The 24,028-nt window shown below is 43.8% G+C and overlaps 1 protein-coding gene across 7 annotated transcripts in view; it reads left to right on the plus strand.

The window, feature by feature from the left end:
• The first annotated feature begins 9,230 nt into the window (after positions 1–9,230).
• The window catches only part of DYNC1I1 (dynein cytoplasmic 1 intermediate chain 1), a 268,510-nt gene continuing 253,712 nt past the window's right edge, over positions 9,231–24,028 (plus strand). For 5 of the 7 annotated variants that reach the window (XM_075062359.1, XM_075062360.1, XM_075062357.1 and 2 more), the window contains exon 1: positions 9,231–9,440. The gene's annotated coding sequence lies outside the window, so the exon portion shown is untranslated. Of the gene's footprint in view, positions 9,441–10,963; positions 11,038–24,028 lie in introns of those variants that run through there. The other 2 variants (XM_032766164.2, XM_032766158.2) reach the window with 2 other exon arrangements.

Genomic DNA, 24,028 nt, shown 5'->3' on the forward strand with positions numbered 1-24,028 from the left:
AAACAAAAATGATTTGAACTTGAAGGAACTGGAGCCCAAATCACATGACCTACAAAACAAACCATGGACAAGAACAAGGCTACAAAATACAATTGCTGAGGGGCATTAGGTTGGGTTTCTACCCTGAGATCACTGGTCCAAATCTTCCCTCCCCCCATTGATACAGTTTAAAGTGGTTGGCATTTGGTAGCCAGTCCTAGCAGACAAGTATCCACATCATAACACCCCCCAACACACACACACACTGTAATTAGCACTAGTTGGTAGTCTCTGTAGAAAGGGAATGGACTTAATGGGCATGGGATGTGGACTACTAGTTCACTCCTAGAGATGGTCACTCCAGTTCATAGCAGTGACATAATGTGAGGAAGCTGATACGTTGAATATCCTGCCCTAACTCCAGAACTGACTATCCATCACCTTCCATGAGTACTAAATTCAAGAGTTTAAAAAATGGGATTAGATGGGACATGGCGTACTAAACACAATCATTAGCTTGGGATACATTCAGGCCCACAGAATGGCCCCCTTTGCACCACTCTGGGCCTGTAGATCCAGGCCAGGTATAGGTATTTAACCTGCACACCTACCTATTTCGGGTTATCTAAGTGTATCCCTTTTTACCACATGTACTACCTTTTTTAAATGAGGTACCTTATTCGGTTTGTCCAATAACACATGACAGACTTCTCTGGACTATTTTAGTAAATATGCTGATTATGAGATTTTTTAACAATTTAGATCTAATGTCAAGCAGCAGCAAGTAATTGCTGTTTTAGTTCTGTGTTCATTGTTGTTTAACATTTATATTATGGTAGCAGCACGGTCTTTCACTCACACGTGGGGCCCTAATGTGCTAGTTATTGTACAGATAGGCAGATCCGTTCACTGCCCTGAAGGGTTTACAGCCTCAAATAGGGCAAGTTAAACACATTTAAATCACAGTCACAATAACTGGTCAGAGTTGGGTTTGATAGGATTCAGTTTGTTACCCTTTGAAAAGGCTATAAGAGTGAGTCCCAACTGTCTCTACCTCAGCACTGGGGACCCCTGCTCCAGCGAAACAGGCTTCATATTATCCCCTGCCCCAGCTGCATGGGCTGGGGGAATTCCCCCACTGTCTTTCCCTCAAATTGCATTGCACTAGGGGTCTCCTCCTCCACCACCCTCTGCCTGCTTACCAGCTGCTCCTCCCCACAGTTTGCCACCCTCCCTGTCTCACATGGTTCCCATCTTGCTCAGGGTTCACTGTTCTCCCCACCCTTCATCTTCTGTGATCCCCCTCCCCTTGTAGTTCACTGCTCCTCCCTGCCTCAGGCGGTCCTCTTCCCCTCACAGTCTGCTCCTCCCCCTCCCATGTTGCAGGGGGGAAAGTGTGTTACCTACCCCACAATGCTCCTTTTCTGTTTGCTACATACCTCCCTTGCCCCTCCCAGGCCCCTCCTTTTGCTGTTTGTTTGCCTGCTCTGCCCAGCACCTTTTGCTGTCTGTATACCTGTCTTCCTTAGCCCACCCAAGCCCCCAACTCCCCACCCCCAAAAATGGGCTGGCAGAGCTCTTAAGGTGGAGTCATCCATAGAAGCAGAGAAACTTACCCACCTCTTTCAGGTGCCAGGGGTCACAAGGCAGGAGGTGAGGCATCTTTGGAACCTGCTAGACACAAGTAGTGTAATCAGACACTGCTATTTTCAGATTGAGTCTCCATATTTTTTCTTCTTTGATTGACTGTTGTTCCCACTCCTCCTTCAGTCTCGCTAATGCAGCCACATAATATAGGGCATACACCCAGGCTCAGATCTCTTATCTGACACCACTTATTTGGCATGTGGGACTTCCATAGTGTAACCACCTGAGACCCTGAAACTAGTGCCTGAGCCCCACACTCACTTACATGTGGGGTGGGTGGCAGGGATAACTCAGTGGTTTGAGCATTGACCCGCTAAACCCAGGCTTGAAAGTTCAATCCTTGAGGGGGCCACTTAGGGATCTAGGGCAAAAACTGGTACTGCTAGTGAAGGCAGGGGGCTGGACTCAACAACCTTTCAAGGTCCCTTCCAGTTCTAAGCAATTGGTATATCTCCTATTATTATTATTAATGTGCTCCCCTAGTGTTCCATGGAAGCTGTGGTGACTCTGGGCTTCTAGTTTAACCTAACTGGTGATACCACGGCAGTAAAGCAAGGTACACAGACTTAGCAAAGGAATCTCTGAAGCCCAATTGCTTTACTATTAAAGGCACTCAAAAGTTACAGATCTTTGAAAAATAACACAAGTCCTGAGATGTACCCTCCCTAGTCTGATCTGACCACTTCTGTGAGTCTGAGCTTTGTCAGCATTCAAGTTGGGCAGTCCCTATTCTCTCTCTCTCTTCCATGTCTAGCTTACATGTGGCAATGCCTCACTCCCCTACTCCCTCTGCTTCAGAGCTGTATTTGTCTCATTTTTCCATGTGCTCAGCTGAAGAACCTCAGCCCCACCTCCCTCCGCTGTGTCAGGCTTGCCCCTCCTGTGGGCCTCTATGTAAAAAAAACATTGTTCCATGGAGGGGCAGTAGTTGAGAGACCCTGTCTGGAATGCAATAGAATTATAGCCTTGCCTTGGGCAAGTTTAGACATTTGTTTGGCACCGAACACAAAATGGAGTTCACATTTTGATACAGACATATCCCCAGCACTCTGTCACATACACAAAGAAGCAAGCAAACAAACCCCAACATGGAACTAACACATTTGCTAACCATCACCCTGATTATTCTGCTTGCATCCTGCATCTCTTTTTCTCATAAGCTATTCAGGGCAGGGCCATCTCTTAGTATGTGTCTGTACAGCACTAAATGCAATGGCCACCAATCATGACTGAGGTCTTTGGGCACTACTGTAATATAAATAATTAGAGCTGTAAATTAATCACATTTAACTCATGTGATTAATGCAAAACAAATTAACTAGACTACAAAATAAATTGCTATTAATAACAATTTTAATTGTCCTGTTAAACAATAATAGAATACCAATTTAAATGTATTATAAATATTTGTGGATGTTTTTCTATATTTTCACATATATTGTTTTCAATTATAATAAAATACAAGGTGTAGAGTGCTCACTTTATATTATTATTTTTGATTATACACCTCTACCTTGATATAACGCTGTCCTCGGGAGCCAAAAAATCTTATTGTGTTATAGGTGAAACTGTGTTATATTTAACTTGCTTTGATCCACCGGAGTGCGCAGCCCCACCCCTCCAGAGCACTGCTTTACCACGTTATATCCAAATTCATGTTATATCGGGTGGCGTTATATCGAGGTAGCAGTGTATATATTTGCACTGTAAAAGAGATAAAATAGTGCTTTTCAATTCACCTCATACAAGTACTGTAATGCAATCTCTTTATTGTGAAAGTACAACTTACAAATGTAGACTTTGTTTTGTTTTCGAGTGCAGTTATGTAAAAAAAATATGCACAACTTTAAAGCCTACAAGTCCACTCAACCCTATGTCTTCTTCAGCCAATCACTAAGATAAACAAGTTTGTTTACATTTACGGGAAATAATGCTGCCTGCTTCCTATTTAAAATGGCACTGAAAGTGAGAACTGGCAGTTGCATAGCACTGTTGTAGCCAGAGTTGCAAAGTATTTATGTGCCAGAGATGCTAAACATTCATATGCCTTTCATGCTTCGACCACAATTCCAGAGGACGTGCTTCCAAGCTGAGGACGCTTGTTAAAAAAAAAAAAAAAAGTGTTAATTAAATTTGTGACTGAACGACCTGGGAAGAATTGTATGTCTTCTGCTCCATAGCTTTACTTGCATTCTGCCACATATTTCATATTATGACAGTCTTCGATGATGAGCCAGCATATGTTGGAGATTTGACAAAATACAAAGAAGGTACTAACATGAAATTTCTAAAGATAGCTACAGCACTCGACGCAAGTTTTAAGATTCTGAAGTCCCTTACAAAATCTGAGAGGGACTTGGTATGGAACATATTGTCAGAAGTCTTAAAAGAGCAACACTCTGATGTGGAAACTGCAGAATCTGAACCAGCAAAAAAGAAAATCAGCCTTCTATTGGTAGCATCTGACTCAGATGATGAAAATGAACATGCATCAGTCCACACTACTTTGGATCGTTATTTAGCAGAATCCATCATCAGCATGGACACATGTCCTCTGGAATGGTGATTGAAGCATGAAGGGTACTCTGTATGTTGCCCCCGATGACTAATGACTGACATGCCAAACTCTGTGTATCATCTTTATTTAAATATTTTCTAATAAACTTTTATATCTGGCAAGTAAATACCTTGCAACGTTGGCTACAACAGTTCCATGTGAACACCTGTTCTTACTTTCAGGTGACATTGTAAATAAGAAGCAGGCAGCAGTATCTCCCATAAATGTAAACAAACTTGTTTGTCTTAGTGATTGACTGAACAAGAAGTAGGATGTAGTGAACTTGTAGGCTCTGAAGTTTTACATCATTTTATTTTTGAGTGAAATTATGTAAAAAAAAAAAATCTACATTTGTATGTTGCACTTTCACGATGAAGAGATTGCGCTACAGTACTCGTATGCGGTGAATTGGAAAATACTATTTCTTTTATCTTTTTTACAGTGCAAATATTTGTGATCAAAAAGTGTAATATAAAGTGAGCACTGCACACTTTGTATTCTGAGTTGTAATTGAAATCGGTATATTTAAAAGTGTAGAAAACATCCACAAATATTTAAATAAGTAGTATTCTATTTGTTTAACAATGCTATTAAAACTGTAATTAATCATAACTATTTTTTAAATCTCACAATTAATTTTTCAATCATTTGACAGCCTTACAAATAATGATACTAATAAGTTTTTAAAAATAATCTAGTCCCTTCTGACACCAGTTTCCCACTTCAGACAATAACATTGTCCCTCTGCTACACAATGGCTGAATTCCAGGGCTTCTAGGTCACTGACCAGTGCAGGAGGTACCAGTGATGCTGGGTGTTGCTACATTCTAAATCCTTTACATATATACACCAGTTCTGGAACAGAGACAATCAAACAGCACACATATTATCCTCTCTTCAAGAAATTTCAGCCACACACCATCACCCAGTTCTCAGGAAGCAACTCTGCACCATAAATTGATTCTAGCAGATCAAACCTTCCTGATGCTTGCAACAGCTTCCTCTCAAATGACATTTCAATAACCAAATCACCCACAAACATTTCTTCCAAGACTAACAGCTTTCTCTGATGCTAAGAAAAAGAACTTTGAAGACTCTGTAACAGTGCTCCAGGGTGACACCTGCCTTAACAACAATTGCAGAAGTGATGTTCCACATTTCGTCCAAAACTTGCTTTGATTGCCCCCCTCCCCCCCCGCATTTCTCCTTTTGATGCTTTGCTCAATATGTGGCCTTTGAATAGCCAGAAGGCACTCAGTACCATTCTCTGTTATTTGCAGAGCACAGGTGAAATCTAATGCATAAAGTGCCTAATAAGTACTGCCATTTCCATTAGGCCTTAAATATGTCCACGATGATATTCACTTTTTAAAAAATCCTTCAGTTACACTTCCAATAAGGTTTTCATTTCCTCTGTTGCCCTTTGTGAGACAGAAGTTGCTGTTGCCTGAGATGCTCACAATCCATTCTCTGTGTGATGATCCCTGGGAGAACCCAGGTTTGTAAAGCACCACCTGCCCTTAGCAGGAGGAAGCCTTGTATGTACCTGCCAGGATCAGTGCTTCCTCATGACCCCGGCCCATGGGCAGCACAAGTGCTCTCCTCCCAGCCCTGCAAGCTGTCCTGTCCCTCTTCAGGCGAGCAATAAGCACTCACCAATCCCTGAGTCCTCTAAGCATCCCTCTGGAGTGTCCAGGCCTTAATCTACTGAACACTCACAGACTATCTACTCCCGAAGGAATACTACACACCAGCTTACTAGTTTTACTCAGGATCACCACACTACTTAACACACAATGCTTAGATATTTTTGTAGTGAAAACAAGATTAAGTTTATTATCAAAGAATGGAGATTCAAATGATGGAAAGAAAGAGTACTGGAAACAAAGAGTTACATATAAAATAAAATCATAACATGCTTGCTAGAACCTAAACTGAACTCACAAGACATTCCCTTGTCTCCCCCAGGGTAGCTTACCCCAAGTCCTTTCCCCAGCATTTTCAGCCAACATGGCTGAGAGCCCAACATTTCATAAGATCAAGACTGCTGGCTGCTTGTCTTCCCAGATTGAAGGATGTTAGGGCACCTCTCTGCTCCCTCCAGATATACCAGATCTTTGATCTTGATTTGAAAACAGTTCCCCCCTTTTTATCTATTCCTGTTAATTTTCCTTTGAAGTTCCCAAAAGCTCTTCATTAGTATTTGATTTAGGTTATGTCTACACTACCACTTTTGTCAGTATAAATTATATTGCTCAGGGGTTTAAAGAAAACATCCTCCGAGCGACATAAGTTAAACCGACAGAAGTACTGGTGTGGACAGCCCAATGTTGGTGGGAAATACTCTGTCACCAACATAGATACTGCTGCTCATTGGGGGTGGTTTAATTATGTCAATGGGAGAGCTCTCTCCTATTGGCATGGATTGGCTACACGGGAGAACTTACAGCGGCGCAGTTGCATCAGTACAGGTGGGCTGCTGTAAGGTCTGTAGTCTAGACATGGTCTTACCATGCTAATACACTTCTGTTGTAAGACATACAATACACAACGGTTAGCTAAGGAGATAAATGTCTCCCACCTCCTGTCTAGAGAAGTTTGTCCAAAGGCATGCTACCTTCCAATGCTCAGCTCTGTCTACAAGGCCTTAACAACATAACTTTGTGTGTGTGTGTGTATGTATAATATAATCAGCCTCTATCTTCTTACATATTATCCTCACATGCATCCCGCAGTGATTATGGTGACCACTATGATGCTGGCTTTCGTTAGAGACCTTACATGACACTTTTTGTAGGACTAGTATGTAGACACCAGACCCAGGGATCCTTGTAATCCTTATGTACTCTCATGCCTGCTCCCAGCTGGCATAAAGAACGTTTTGGATCAACCTCCCTTTTGTGTCACAAATTGTTTCTCATAATAACCTAATGTGATTTTTCATTAATATCTAGGATTTCAACAAACTACAATAACAAATATTAGTATTTTACATAGCACCTTGTATGCGCATGGTGCTTTATAAACAACTAAAAAGACAAGGTGTCTGTCCCTTAGAGCTAGCAAGAATTCAACAAAAATGGCAAGCCTATATTGTGGAGGGGTAGGGAAGGTAAGAAATCAGTGAACACAAGGAGTAGAGAACTCATTGAGTTGATTAATTTTATATGTTTCAGTTTGGCCCCTGGGTTTAGTAACTCCCAGGAACACCCCTAGAGCACCTTTTTAAAATATAAATAAAACAGCAACATTTTCTCTCCATCCCAAGGTATAACAGCTGATTTCAAAGAGAAATTGATTTTTGTATATGCACCTCAGCCATTTTATTCTAAATTTCCTTCCATGCTTTCATATGAAAGACTACCATTGACTTCACTGGTAGCCTGTTACTATTTATTAATTTTTCATTTTTTTTCAGCACCTTCTTTTTTGACATTGCATTCTCTGACATCTTTATCCTTTGAAAAGACTAGGTGTCATCTAACAATGAAGCTATCGACTTGACGTAATCTATTCCCATGCCAATTGACCTGGATGTAGCACATGTTCCTAGGCCAAAAGTTTGAATGTAGTACATACCTAAAGCATGTCTGTACCTTGAAGCAGATGTCCCTATTCGAAAGATTTGAATATAGCACATATCAAAAGTGCATCTCTGTGGCTTGGATTGAGGGTGTACTGTGGTTTTAAAGAAGTGTGGTGTGAGCAATTACTGAAACATGGAATTACATTAGTTTGTAATAAAAACATAACAAAAATATAAGGCATTTAGGATAATAATGTGTCCTTTGAAATGGCCAATAAAGTGTTGCTAAACACTACATCTTAGCATGGACTTGGTCTTCCTCTGTTTTCTACAAGTGCCTAACATTTTGGGTGCTACCATAATAACAATAATAGTAGATAGCAGAAGCAGAGAGGGTAACATGGTAAAATGGTCTGGCTTTGCCAATTCAGGAACACTGCACGACAGCAAAGGCCCAATCTTGACTAAAGCCTCTTTCTGTGTACTCCTGTCAATGGCACAACAGCTACTAGGGAAACTTAAAGGAAAGAGAGAATCCGGGGTGTGGGGGATATTTGCTATCTTGCCTCCAATAGAATTGGGGACCACTGCATCCTTAACAGCAACTGACCTATCCTGCAAAGCTCTTTGTTTTTGGAGTGAGATCTGTGATTCAGTGCAGCTCAGCTGAGTGTGATTGAACTGGATGTGGCATGAGGGTCCGATGCCTTTTTACTGGGATCTGAGCTGTGTGCCAGATGTGGCAAATTCTTCTGCACCACTTGCCCTCGTGCCTTTGTACTGTGAGGTGAACGTTGTATGTTCTTTGGAGTTGCCTGTAATAGTTGGTGTTACTGACTAGATGTGGCCCTTCCTCAGGGCCGGGGCTTCCATTTAGGTGACCTAGGCAGTTGCCTAGGGGGCCCGGATTTGGGAGGGCAGCAGACTGCTCCGGTGGACCTCCCGCAGGTATGCCTGCGCACGGTCCACTGGTCCTGCGGCTCCTGTGGAGCATCCGCCAGCACGCCTGGGAGGTCCACCAGAGCCGCGGGACCAGCGAGCCGGCCCTGTGCCTAGAGCACCAAAAACCCTCACGCCGCTCCTGCGCCCTTCCTTGGGACACAGACTGGGTGTGGCCAAACTCTCCTACTTTGAAATGGAGTATATCCCTGGTGTCTGTCACAGACATGGATCGCCAGGGATGGATGTGCGCCTTTCCCAACCAGGTGGCAGACGAGGTGTTTATGTCATAGCCTGGATGTGACTTGTGCTCCAGACTTGGGCCTGAGCCTGATGCTCCTGTGTCACAGTCAGACACCTGCTACTCCCTTTCGGCCGCTGGGTCCCCCCACCAGGGCGTGGCAGGGAGAGCTACCCCCTCAGTGAGTGTCTCGCGGGGGAGGGGCTGCCTCTCCCCGCCTCTCTCGCTGAAGATGCGCGGGGCTGGGCTGCAGAGAGGCGGGGAGATGTCAGCGCCAGGGGCGAGGAGGAGGAGGGAAGCGGCTGAGGCCGGGAGGAGGCTGGCCAGCGTGAGGCAGCACATTCTCCCAGCCGCAGCAGCAGCAGCAGCAGCGAACCTGCTGCAGTAAGAGGGCACCACAAGAAATCGCAGCAGCAGCAGCAGCCATTTGGGATCCAGCCTGCCTGTGAACGCCGTGCTCTGTCCACCTCCTTCCTCCCTGCTGCCCAGGGCCGGGGGAGCGCTGCGCACAGCCGGAAGCCCGTTCGACAGCTGGCGGGGAGCACAGCAAGGTATAGGCTGGGTGTGCGCGTGTGTCCCTTGGGGTACCACTCGCAGCATCACTGGTGCTGCGCTATGGGATGGCGAAGCCGTGCTCCCGGGGTGCAGGGCTGAAAAGCATGGAAGGGTCCAGGCTGCAGCCGCAAAGGGGAAGAGAAATGCTGAGTCTGTCCTTTCGATCATCTTTCCTACAACTAAAATAAAAAGCATCTAGCCTGCGCGCAAAGGGGCGGGGGGAGGGGAGGAAAGGCACTGAAAATGCCCCCCTAGCTCCCAACCTGAGAAACAGCTCGGGATCCCTCTGCGGTTGCTGACGGGATGCAAAGTGGCCTGGTGATTGTAGCGCTCCCCTGAATCTGAGGGTGCTCTCCCCATCTGGACAAAGACCAGGAGAGAGTGTGCAGCAGGGGAGTTACTGGGCTCTCCCACATTTACAACTAGACTGGTCCTGGGCTGTAGAGGGACCAGTTCTGCTAGCAAGGGGATGGACTAGCTGGCTTCAGAGAGCTTTGAACACTCTCTCTCTCTCTCCCGCCCCCCCCCAAAAAAACATTGCCTGGGGTGGGAATTATTAACCTCCACCATGCCTGCTCCCTGTTCTTGTCCCAGTTTACAGCAATACCCATTCATATCAGTACATTGTCGCAGGAGGTACCTCCTACTACGCGGGGCTGGGTGGAGAGCAGAGGATATGGTGCTTGGAATAACTTGGTTTGTGTCTTAGCACTGAAGAGGTTAAATCAAAACTGGTTCCTATGTTTAATTTTCTGTTTAATAAAAGGAACAACCGGATTACTTAAATCCACCAAAGCAAACAGAATTAACATTCTATCTTCTTCTATAGCTAGTTTCACAACAGGGTGTGACAGAGTGCTAGGTGGGAAACCCTGAGTCAACACTCTGTTCACAAGAGCTTCAGTCAAGCATAGCGGCTTGGAGCTAAGGAGCCAGACCTGTGCCTAATATGTGGGTAGGGCAGGGTAGAAAGACTAATTAAGCCATTAGCTAGAGCCCACAAATAGACACAGGAAGGCAGTGAAAAGGGCAAAGCAGACAGTCAGAGAGATGGCACTCCCTTTGCTTGTGAAGGTGCTAGGTATGCTGTGAAGGTGGTGGGACTCAATTATAAATAAACTGCAAAGGGTGTTGAACCAGCACAAGGGACTCTGCATGGTTTGTAGACGGAGACAGAAGCAGGACCAAGGAGGCCCTGTGACACCGGGTTAGTAAACGATGGAACAAGAGGCCATTTTTCTATGATTAGTAAGCTTAAATCAATTTCTCAATATAATGTTTTTATAGTTACGTCTGTCCATTCCTGGGAATTCCCAAAGATCAGCAGGCAGCATAAACCCCATCCCCCTCATATATATTATTGTTTGGAATAGCATAGGTATAATAAATATGCCATGTAATACCCTGTTCAGAATCCTCTTCAGTGTGTCTGATGCATTACACAAGTCAAAAGCCATACTTTTAAATTGTCACAGGCCTTGCCCTGGTGTGAAAGCAATCTTTTCCCTGTGCCTTGGATCCACTTCCACTTACCAGAATCACTTTTAAGATCCTGCGTGGAAAACTAGACTGAAGTAGCATATGATTGCTCATGTGAGTGTTAATACAGGGTACATTACTCTACCCTAAATACTTATGTCCTATAGAATCTAAACAGACTAAAACATTGTAACCTAATGAATACTAGGGATGAAGTGGAAAGGCCTGACGTGTTCTAGGCTTTGGACACTTGCACCTAGTAATTTATCTTGACATAATTTTTTTTCTTGATCTCCTTTTCTGTATGAGGAAATAAAATTATCTGTAAAACATGTCAAACTTTCAACAATGCAATTCAGCAAAATTCTGTCAGGGGGCAGGGGGGAATCACATGCCTTTCTGAGGATGAGAATGTTACCAAACCTTCTGTATGGAGTTCTATCACCATTCACTGATGTACCATATCTTGCTGCTTGTAACATGTCCCCTTTTTAAGAAAATGAGATGTTTTCCTTCTAGGGGGAGGCTCCTTCCAAATCTCTTCCTTCCTTCCTTTTCACTCCTTTTATGTGCTCAGCAGGCTGGGTGGGTTTAGCCTGCTTACCTCCTAACAATCAAGTGCCTTCCCCATCTTCGTTCTCCACTGGGACATGAAACAGCTGGTCTAATGGGACCACAGTCTGCACTGAGCTCCCCTCCTTCTCATCTCGATCCCTGGGCTGGGCTGTCTTCCACGATGCTCCCAGGCTCACACCCTCAGGCAAAACAGCTCCCGACTGCAGCCTCACCCTCCTCCTGCAGCTAGTCCACTGGCCAGGCATCCTGTGGGATGGGCCTTCTCACCCGTGAATGGGCTCTTCTCCGGCTGCCAGCAAAATTCCAGCCAAAGTCAGCAGGCAAGTTTCAACTTTCCCCATATCTCCCCTCCTTCCAGAGGTGATGTATGGGGCGGTCATGTGCTCCTCCACCCTCACTATCAAGAGGTACCTGTCATCTCCGCTGGGAGCACTTTTTCTGGTATAGGTATACTGGTGTACTCTATTGGCAAACAGCCCTAGGGTGATACAGCTTATATTAGAAAAATATGAGCTTTTGCCAGTATAGCTTTTTCCACACCCCTCTTCTTTCCCCGCTCCTGCCTCCAAGCAAAATAAACTGTACTGGCATAAGCCCAGTTTTGCTTGTATAAACTGCATCTACTCTAGGGGCTTCTGCTGGCACAGCTGTGTTGGTGAGGGACCACAGCTCTTCAACCCCTGACCGACAGAGCTATACCAGCAGAAGTTTGTAGTGTAGGCATGGCCTTGCTTTAAAAACAAACAAATAAATAAATCAAAAGTAAAAAATCTGAGATTCTGAAAAACAAGATGGCAGCTGATAGGCCATTCTGGACCAATCTAAGTCCTACTGCTACTTGATAGTTCCCTATTTATACATCTAAGGATTGTGTTAGCTCTTTTTGCCACACAACATTACACTGGGAACTGATGTTCATTTGGCTATCTACCATGATTCCTGAGTTCTTTTTGGTCATTGCTTTCCAGGGTACAGTCCCTCGACCCTGTAAGAGTGACATACACTCTTTATTCCTAGATGTATGACTTTGCATTTGGCTGTATTAAAAACATATGTTGTGTGATTGGGCCCAGTTTACGAAGTGATCCAGATCGCTCTCTGTACGTGACCTGTTTTCATTTACCACTCCACCAACCTCTGTGCCATCTGCTAAGTTTATCAGAAATGATTTTATATTTTCTTCCCAACCATTGATAAAAACAATGAATAGCAGTGGGCTGAGAACTGATCCCTGTGGAACTCCTCTACAAACACATCCATTTGTTTCCCTGTTAATCCATGGGATTACATACTGGGATCTAAAGCCAGTTTTCACAAAAGTAAATGCAGGGGAAGCTTTTTGCCTCAATAATATACACAAAACATGCTAAGAAAGGCTTGGTTACAGTAAACATTACAGTAAGAGAGGGCCCAGTGCAGGAGGGACAACGTTTCTGGAAATCATTTTCTGGGATGATAATGCACCATGGAACAATGTTTAAATTACTGCAGTGACTAAGGGCATAGGGCCAAGTCCTGCCCTTACTGAAGGCAATGAGAGTTTCTCACTGACTTCAGTGAGGGCGTAGTCAGGCTCACGGAGTAATGCAGGTAACCAGCTATGCACACTGTTTGAAAGCATGGGCCTGATCCAAATCCTATTGAAGTCAATAGAAGTTTTTCCACTGACTTACACCAGGCTTGATCCAAAACTCATTAACAGCTGTATTTTGGCCTACATACATATAATTGCATTCTCTGATGAATAATCAATGTTCAGATGATTCTTGAGTCCCAGCAGTTAATCACAGAGCAAATGTACCTTTTTACCCTATTTTACACTGGTCCCATGCTTGCATATTGGCTCCATGGGCCTGGAGAGAATAGGCTGCATCCTCCTGAGATATAATCCCTCCCTGAAGTCCTGGTGCTGCTCCATGTCACTTCTTCTTCCTTCAGCACTTCTAAATGCCCCAGTTTGACTAGTAGAATAATCAAAGTTTGAATTAGTAAAGTGAGTGATTTCATCAGCATCACTCACTAGTAAACAATTACATGGGTACATTTTTAGGAACACTTCTTTGTGTTTCCCAAGCCTCTTTCCAAATCTCTTCCCTCTCTCCACGTTTCTGTGGGCCTCTCTCACATATATCAGTTCAGTTGTTAATTGGGGGCAAACACAACCAAAACTATTCCTGTTGTGACATCTAATGAATCCAGCAGGATTACCGGCATGTTAAAAAATATGGAATGACACATACTTAAGTGTATTGCTCTGTGCTCTTAAGTGTATTACGCTTACACTTTAAGTTCCCTGATCCTGAAAACTTTATCCATGCATGGTTGCTTCGTTTAGTTTTATGGCAGTACTTTTATGAATAAAATTACTCATGTGCTTAGACATTTGTAGTATTGGGCCCCAAATATGTGGGTTTAAGTTGTGCAAAATCTTATATTATTCTGATCATATAAAAATATTGCTTTCCAGAGATAGGATATCAGAATTACTATTAAGGGCCAGAGTGTGATGTCCTGAGACATGTGCAATAATACCACTTACCATGCGTAGTCCCATTAAAGTCAGTTGGGCTACTTGTGGAGTAAGGGACTACTCAGTGCGAGTAAGAATATTGTAATTTGGTTTTAAATAAATATACAAAAATTAACTGTGAGTACTAATGATTTGTTCACAGACTGTCAACCCATTCATCCCATACTTCACATGGACAAAAATACCCCTAACAACAGGCAACCTAAAGAAAATGTAGTTAGTGTTTATATGTGATGCCTGGAGTATTAACAGAGTGGCTTAAAAATCTTAACCTTTTGGAACTAAATGAGAAATTTGACCTAATCATACCCCCAAGCGTGCAGTTATCTGTTCAAGTGCATAATCTGCTGCACTTGGCAAAGCTTGTGAATGTTGTATCCCTGCCTTTCACTATCTCCATAATAATAATAATAAAAAAAATGTGCTGATAGGATCAGAAGGTATTGTAATGACGACAAAAAAACAGTGATGCCGTTCTGCATTTGTGCAGAGAAAGCCCATGGAAAATGTGTCCCGTTATTTTCTGCTGCATTTTCTTCTTTGGGGAAAGTTGATTACTTTAATAGTGAGAAAACAGAAGAGAGTCTATTTTTTTTTTTAACCCTTATTCGGCCTGTTCACATGCCTTGAAACACATTATGTAAATTCTGTATTATTTTATATTTACCATTTAGGCCTGGTAATTATAAATTAAAGCCCATTTAGTTTTTATCTCACCAGTCCAAGCACAGAAGAACTGAAAAGAGAAGGATAATTGTATTTTCTGTAACCAATGCAGTCTTTTAGCTAATGCACTTTGAGTCTTGGGCCATGCCTACACTAGCGAGCTTACAGCAGCAGAGCTGTACTGCTGCAAGTGCACCACTTTAAGGTTGTTCGTGTAGCCACTCTGTGCCAACAGGAGAGAGCTCTGCCATTGACATAATAAAACCACCTCCATGAGACATCGCACTGTCCACACTGGCGCTTCTGTTGGTGTAACTTATGTTGCTCAGAGGGGTGGTTTTTTCACATCCCTGAGTGACATAAGTTATACCAACAAAAGTGGTAGTGTAGACATGACCTTATAAGTGATCCTTTCTTTACAGTTTACTATAGCCTTGTGATTATTTTTTCTTATTTAAAATATTTGTATTATATAAAATGCGTATGAAGGCAAAGAAGAAAACAAATATAGAAAGAAATTCTGCATGCCACCAACAAGGTGAACCATTGAAAACAGAACTATTATGTATAATAATAATCAACATATTAGTATTAATCTCACAGATGAAAGAATAAGGACCAAATCCCCTCAGTACTGTTTTTGTAATCTTTCAACTAAACAAAGTTATTTCCTGAATCTCACATGAATGCAAATGAGGCTTCAGTGAAGTCAATGGGATTGCAGTGGTATAGGTGAAGTCAAAACCTGGTCTCCCATTTCTATGTACCAATCAATTGGCATCATTTTTGAGACCTAATTTTTCTCATTTGGGCAACAAAAATGATTAGGGGCAACAGCTTCCGTATGAGGAGATATTAATAGGACTGGGACTTTTCAGCCTGGAAAAGAGACAAGTAAGGGGGGATATGGTAGAGGTCTATAAAATCATGACTGGTATGGAGAAAGTAAATAAGGAAGTGTTATTTACTCCTTCTCCTAACACAAGAACTAGGGGTCACCAAATGAAATTAATAGGCAGCAGGTTAAAAATAAAAAAAAGGAAGTATTTCTTCACACATTGCACAGTCAACCTGTGGAACTCTTTGCTAGAGGATGTTGTGAGGGTCATGACTATAACAGGGGTCAAAGAAGAACTAGATAAATTCATGGCAGGTAAGTTCATCAATGGCTATTAGCCAGGATGGGCAGGGGTGATGTCTCTGGCCTCTGTTTGCTAGAAGCTGGGAATGGGTGACAGAGGATGGATCACTTGATGATTACCTATTCTGTTCATTCTCTCTGGGGCACCCGGCTTTGTCCACTGTCAGAAGACAGGACACTGGGTTAAATGGACCATTGGTCTGACCCAGTATGGCCGTTCTTATGTTCCTAAAATAAGACATGCTCTTTGTAAAAAAAACAAACTTTTCCTATGATTTCATCGTACCTACTATAAATCACAGATCAGAAACAGAGGTTGTTGGAATGTTTGCCACAGTTGTTGTGCTTGTTATTTGATATCATTAGGCTTGACAGAATTCTTTTTTTTAAATAATTTCAATGGATAACATCAATCTTTATTTGTTAGCATTTTTTGTTGTTATCAATTTACATTTTTACGGTTGCAGGAAATAGTGCGGGATGAGGTCAGAAAATAAGGAGGCTCAGATGATAATTATTTAATGACAGTAGACACAGGGATTCAAAAGTTAAAACTTTATAACCAGTAAAACACAAATTATCAATGTGTCACAATATAAAGTAAATATCCTTAAATCAAACTCTAAGAAGTTGTCAGAGAACACACATCTTGAACTCAGCTCTTCACACAGGGCTCTTATACGCTAGTAAGTTCCAACCTGCCACCCAATGACCTCCTAGCACTTTGCAGAATAGAAGCTGAACCCTGACACAGGACTCCAGTCCTGAAATCTGATTGGCAGAATGCTGGGAGTCCTGGTTGGTTCACATCCTCTACATAAACCCAGTTGGAAGAAAGATGGTTTTGTGGACAGGGCATTGAACTAGGACTCAGGCTAACACATATGCACACCAGCTGGTTTACAGTAGTACTGCTCTTATTTGATTAATGTCAATAACTTATAATGCAAGGGATCATATGATAGGTGCAGTTCCTTTTGACTACTGCCTACTCTTGTGTATGATCCCAAGGGACCCTTAATGCTCTGGCACTGCAAAGAGGTCACTTAGCATTGCGTAGGCAGGGCAGCCAGAGTTGCTGCTGGCAGGAGTGGGGCAGGCATCCTTTACTACGGCACCCATACTGGCTCACCATGATGTCATACAAGCCTTCACTAGTAGTAGCTGATGCCTCCAGTGTGGTGATTAGGGCTGTCCTTTCCCAGCAACTTGGTCCCAAACAAGTATTACACCTATGCACTTCTTACTCAAGGAATCTGACCTCCTCAGAGTTTGAACTACAAATATTTGAAAAGGAATTCCTGATGATAAAAACTATATCTGCAGAATGGTGGCAGTACCTGGAATGAGCTCATCACCCAGGCCAGGTAGTCATTGACCATGAAAACCTGGAACACCTATGTAGGGCAAAAGCTTTAAACCAATGGCAGCTTCAGTGGGCTCTATTTTTCTCACAATTCAAGGTGGAGGCCCTGTCCTGAATATACAGTGCCAATCAATGAGACCTGAGCCAGGAACCAATCCTCATTCTCTCAAACGTTAGCTTTCTCAGTGCAGCTCATCACCAGGATATACACAGATTGATATGTTCTGTCTCTGCTTCAGAAATTCTGCCTGATGAACAAACTATTATAGATAGGCAACCATATGATTCCCAGGAAGGGATCATGCATGTAAAGGACTACATCTATGTGCCCCCAGGGCCTGCAAGGTTCTGCAACTATGCCATGATTTTCCCCTAGCAGGGCAGTTGTAGTACTTCAAGATCCAAAGACTAATATTCCACTCCTTTTGGTGGCCCTGGATGCAGCTGATCATATTAATTGCCTCCTGCAATGTTTATGCCTGTGGCAAGATCCCAAGCCACAAGCTCAATAATCTCATTTTGCCCTTGGACACCCCATCTTGACACTGGGCAGACATTTCTGTAGAGTTTATTGTAAGCATGTAGGGGCAAAATTAGAAAGATTGTAATGACCACAGTCCAACAAGTGTCTGACAGGTTTGATGGTAATTGACCACTTTATCCAAATGACCTACTTATCGCTTGCACAGGCCTCCCCTCTGCTGCAGACAGCCCAGATTTGGATTAGCCAAGTAGTCCACTTCCACGACCTTCCAGAATGCATCACCTCTGATCGGGGGTCTCAGTTCATGGCCTGGTTCTGGCACAAAGCCCTGCACTTGGTGGGAGTCTGCACATGTCTTTCCTCCACTTATCACCCCCAATCCAACGGCCAGGGTGCAAAAAGTGTCACAAGAACCTACCCACAAAACTATGCAGAGTCAGGAATGTTACCGCTGTGGTAAGCCAGGTCACCAGGCATCAGAATGCTGGTGTAAGGACCTGGTGTGTCGACACTGTGGCAAAAAGGGACACATTGAGTGTGCCTGTAAACAAAAGAAAAAGAGGCCTGTGGTCTGGCCGACAAGAGGAGCCCTGCATACCCTAGAGCAGACCCAGGATGATCAAGGTGACACCTCATCGCAAGTGGAAGTGCCACTGCATGTTTTGTCTTTGGCAGTGGGCTCACATGAATACTGGGTAACCCTGTTGTTGGATGGCAAACCTATATTCATGGAACTGGACACCAGTGCAGCCATCTCGCTGGTCTCCGAGACTGTGTATAAAGAAAAGCTACAGCATCTTCCGCTTAAGGCAACAAAAAGACGTATATGGGAGAAGCTGTGCCCATGTTGGGCACTATTGATGTTAAGGTGGAGCTCAATGGACAGGCTGCTAAATTGCCACTGTTTGTGGTGAGAGGTAACTACCCAGCCTTAATGGGTAGGTCTTGGCTTGGGAAGATTCAGCTGAACTGGGCAGAAGTGCACCGGATGACTAAAGAAGAAACCAGTCTAACCCCTATACTAAGGAAACATGCTGCTGTTTTTGGAGATGATTTGGGAAGTATGAAGGGAATCACTGTGACATTGAACATTAAACCTGACAGTCCACCAAAATATCTGAAAGCCCGAACTGTGCCATATGCCATCAGGCCAAAAGTTGAAGCAGACCTGGAGCGCACCTGGTCACCAATGGAGTCCTAATACCAGTTACCCATAGCTCATGGGCCACTCCTATCATTCCAATAGTGAAGAAAGATGGCTCTCTCCGGATTTGCGGTGATTTTAAAGTCACTGTCAACCCAGTGTTGTGTGCAGAGCAATACCGCTTCCCCGCATCGATGACCTCTTCGCAGGCCTGGCTGGGGGACAAAAGTTCAGTAAGATTGATCTGAGTCAAGCATATTTACAGATGCACGTCGATGAAAAGTCCCAAGAGCTGTTGACTATTGTGACTCATAAGGGGCTTTATCGATACTGTGCCTACCCTTCGGAATAACGTCTGCTCCCGCCTGTTCCAGAGGGCTATGGACCAGATCTTGTGTGGCTTGTCAGGAGTTCAGTGCTATCTGGATGATATCCTGGTCACTGGAAGGAATGAAGAGGATCACTTAAAGAATTTAGAGGCTACCCTACAAAGACTGGAAGAGTATGGCCTACGAGTTCGCAAAGACAAGTGTGAATTCTTCAAGCCCTCTGTTGAATATTTGGGACACATCATTGATTCTGCAGGTCTTCATAAGGCCCCTGCAAAAGTTAAAAGCTATTGTGGAGGCTCCCCCACCTCGAAATGTAAGCCAGCTGCGCTCGTTTCTAGGACTACTGAACTATTATGGAAAGTTCATCTCACAGTTAGCCACACTGCTAAAACCACTTCATGAGCTCCTTGGGGCAGAACAAGGCCTGGAAGTGGACTGAAGCCTGTGATGTTGCATTTAACAAAGCTAAGGATGCATTGCTAAATTCTGAAGTTCTAACGCACTTTGATCCATCCTTACCCCTACAATTGGCCTGCGATGCCTCCCTTATGGAGTGGGAGCAGTCGTGTCACACATTATGCCTTCGGGAGAAGAGAGACCTATTGCTTTTGCTTCACGCACGTTGTCTGCACAAATCTTTCAGCTAATCCATTGGCGGAAATGGATAATATGATGCTGAACCGTAATGTGTATCCCATTTGCCTTCATAAAATTTGAAAACTCCTGAAAGACGAACTGCGTCCGTTGCACTCACGACAGTTGTTGCAGACCGAAACGACTAAAAGAGTCCCCGTAAGTTTGGATATAACTCTCTGCATGGGGACTGCATTAAGAGACTTCTGGCCACTTTAGAAGGCACTACTGCCACCAGGAAAATGCTCCTCAAGGGCCAGTGAGTCAATGTTAATGACTTGCCAAGTTTTCAAGGCCAGTCCCAGGTTTAGGGGCGCCTCATCTATGGGTGCATTCCTCACAACCGACATGAAAAATAACAAGCTTTTGCTTCTCTTGTCCCAATAGCATGTCCCAGTCCAGGCCACCAAAGAATAGCTCGTTGCAATTCCTATGCGCAACTATTCCACAGTGAACGGAAATGTACTGTCTATACATCTGTGAATCTCAGTGGTGGTGGAATAAGACACGTCTCCCCACAAAACCAAACAACCAATGGACACCGATAACATCCATCCTCCTGGACAAATGAGGTAACAAGAGTCGGTTAGACCATGAGAGGTTTTCAACGATTTCCATGCATTACCAGGTCCATAACTTGGGACAATACTGTGGTCAACGCAAGTGCCTCTTTATCTGAGTAGCAGTGATGGGTGTATTCTCTACCGTTCAAACGTAGAAGAATTTCTTGGGCACTATCTTGATTTTGACCGCAAAGGTAACTTGAGAGGCCATCGCATTGCCGTCAGAGTGGATTTCCGATATTTGACTTTCATAATGTTGCTGAAATAAATGCCCCGTTGCATACGATAACAGCTAAGGGCATGCCTGAGTAGTGCCAAAAAATACGTCACAGAGTCGTGGATTGAGACCAGCGCACAGGTACTGATGAACTCCGAATCCAAAAACAATCCTGAAACAGCCAGTTCGATTTGGGCATTAGTAGTCTTCTGCTTTGCTTAGAGTGCGTGACAAAAGCATAGGTTCTCCGTTTTCTCTTCCAATGAAACACGCTTTGAAATCAGCAAGGAGACAACACTCCATTCAAAAGCATCTGGATACCTTCTTACTTTCCTACAGAAACACACCTCATGCTACGACCCAGGCATCCCCAGCCTTTCTAATGATGGGATGACAGCTGTGCACTTGCTTTGATCTGCTGAAACCTTCTGAACCCCGACAAATTGTGCAACATTCAGCAGCAATATCAAGTCATCAGAAAGGCACCCAGAGCAAAAGACCAAACCTTTAGCCCAGGACAGCCAATTCCAAGGATATAACAGCCAGGCAGACAGGGCCAACTAAATTCTAAAGCAGCATCTGTGATGCTACATTAATCATCAGGAGGAAAATTGGTCCTCACTTCTACCTTACACAGAGTTTCCCTACAAAAATGCAGACCAGGTATCTATAAGTCAAAGCCCATCTTTTTTCCAATTATGGGTTGGTTCCGTCCACAGTTACCTGCACCATCTTCCAACCGGTCTGCCTCAGAAAGGGTGCAGTGGATTTGTCAAGCTTAGGAAGAAGTGAAGAAGCACCTGGCAAAGGCAAGAGCAAACAGTAGGCAGCATGCGGACCAGCATCAACAGCAAAGCCCCACCTATACAGTGAAACAAAAGGTATGGCTCTCTACAGACCATCTCTGCATAGACAGGCCTGCTCGCAAGCTGGACTTTCGGTTTCTTAGCCCTTTTAAGATCCTGTGACAGGCTAATCCAGTCACTTTTGAACTCAACTAAGATTCACCCAGTGTTTCACGTATCATTTTTGAAACCCTACACAGAAAACTCTTTCCGTCACAGGACTCAGCCACCTCCTCCCAGGGTACAGGTATAGGGCCACAAAGAATATGTGGTTCATGAGATCCTGGACTCAAAACACAAATATGGCAGACTCTGGTACTTTGTTGATTGGGAGGGGTATGATCCTGAGGAATGCACCTGGGAGCCTGCAGAAAATGTGCATACTCCTGCACCTGTGTGGGCTTTCCATAGGAATCACCCCCAATAGCCTGGTCTATGTCACCCTGAAGGCATCCCTTGGGCAGCAAGTGATGTCAGAGACCACAGGGCTTAAACCCATTTCTGCGGGGCTCTTAGGCACTAAAATGTTCCAACCTGCACCCGGTGACCTGCTGGGTTGTGGTAATCTAGCCTCCCAGTCCCAGACCTGAACTTTAGTGTCCTAAATCTGGTCCTGTCCCAAACCTGGACTTTTGCGTCCAAAATCTGGGGGCTTACCCGAAACTCCCCCAAGCTCACTACCAGCTTGGATATTCTCGCTGCCACCAGGTCAGGAATTTAATTTAGAGAGCCTGACCCCCCCCTTTCCTATCTCTGGTGTCCCCAACTCTTCCTTTGGGGAACCCCCAAGACCCAGAGCCCTGGGTCTCTCTGTCCCTCCTCTCCCAGCTTCCCCCCCTTTTCTGGGTTAGCCGGTGCAATGCTATGCTTCACTCTTTGAATACAACCCACGGAGGGAGGCCAGTCTAGTTCCCGAGGCAGATATTTTACTAAGATCAGACTTACACAGAAATTCCCCATGGCAACTCCACTAATTCGAAGCAAGGAAACTAGAAAAACTTCACCCAAAAGAACAGAGATGATCTATTTTCTCTTTTCCCACGGTAGCCTGCTCTTTCCCTGGAAACAATAGGGAAATAGGTCCCACAGCCTGGGCTTTATATTCCTTCCCTTTGGCCTCCCTAGGGAAAAAGAAACTTCCACAAGTTTTAAAAGAAAACCTTTATAGAAAAAAAAGGAAGGAATTATAAAACAATAAAATCCTTAGCAATTAAGAAAACACTCACAATACAGGCTACTTGCTTTATAGGGAAAATAATGAAGAAAACTAGTTCTGAATTTACAAATAGTCAGATTAACCAAGTCAACAAAGTCCACATTACATGATAAACTACAACACAAAGCTCCTATTTTTTTTTATTTCATTAGATCGAATTGCTTACTGGGTTCCTTTGCTACCTCACAGATGAGACATGGAAGAGCTTTGGAGATAAGATTGCAGTTAAGAGAGAAAGCTCTGATTAACTCCAGCCAAGAAACAACCAAAAGACACAAAGCCAAATCCACATCTCATAATTTTCGTTATCTCAATCCTCTCATCAGACTAGTTCCCTTCGATAGTTTCGAAATTTCTTTGGTTCCTCTTTATGCACAGAACTTTTTGGGGACAATTTTTTTAGTGTGTTGTTTTTTAAAAAATTGAGACATTTTATTCACCTATCTTTTGTATATACTAGATTGAAGTTCGAGGATACACTGTTTCTCACAGCACAGTAGAAAACAAACAACAGACCCCCGAAGATATAAACAAATTCCTTGCCCTGACTTTAGAACAATCACAGTTCTGCTTAGGATCGTCTTACTCGCACGTCCTTGGAGTGTCTTTAGACGTTACCAACTTTATACCTAGTAAAAAGAACTTAAAACACACCTTACCCTTACACCTAACATCTAAATTTATTAATCACAGTCACAGGAACATACAAGAAACAACCACCTCCATTAATCCCGATGGTACTAGGTGTCTCACTTAGTAGGAGACACCAAGTTATGTAGGTTTCTATGCGAATCCTGGACATCCAAAAGCACAGATGGCAGACTATCGGTACTTTTTGAATTGGGAGGGGTTTGTAGATCGAATGAAGGAAATGCACCCTGGGGCACATGCATATTGACACGTGAGCCATATCCATTGAGACCTGGTAGGAGATATGATTTCCATAAATGCACATCACCGCCAAATGTTTAGCCTATAGGGTCTATGTCACCCATGAGAGGCTCCCTTGGGCACAAGCGACGTGATCATAGTCAGAGACAACAGGTGCGTGATTAAACCACATCTCTGACGGGGCTCTTAGGCACTAAAATGTCTCAACACTGCACCCTGACTGCTGAGGTGCTGCCAGACAATAAAGCAGAAACCCTGAGAGAGGACTCCAGTCCTGGTCTGACTGCGACTATTGGGTCTTGTTGGTTTCACCGCTTCTTCATAGGTGAGCGAGTTCCTACCACGTGGTGCTCGGTGCACCCAGCAAATATTGAGAGCCTAGGGCCCAGTGCTCACGATATTTGGGCGCTGAGGGGTTCATAAACAGATACTAAGGGTGTAATGTTTATCTTTACCTGTAAAGGATTATCCAAAGGGAACCGAACACCTGACCAGAAGGAC

The sequence above is a fragment of the Chelonoidis abingdonii genome, chromosome 2 (assembly GCF_003597395.2).
Source record: "Chelonoidis abingdonii isolate Lonesome George chromosome 2, CheloAbing_2.0, whole genome shotgun sequence".
NCBI lineage: Eukaryota > Metazoa > Chordata > Testudines > Testudinidae > Chelonoidis > Chelonoidis abingdonii.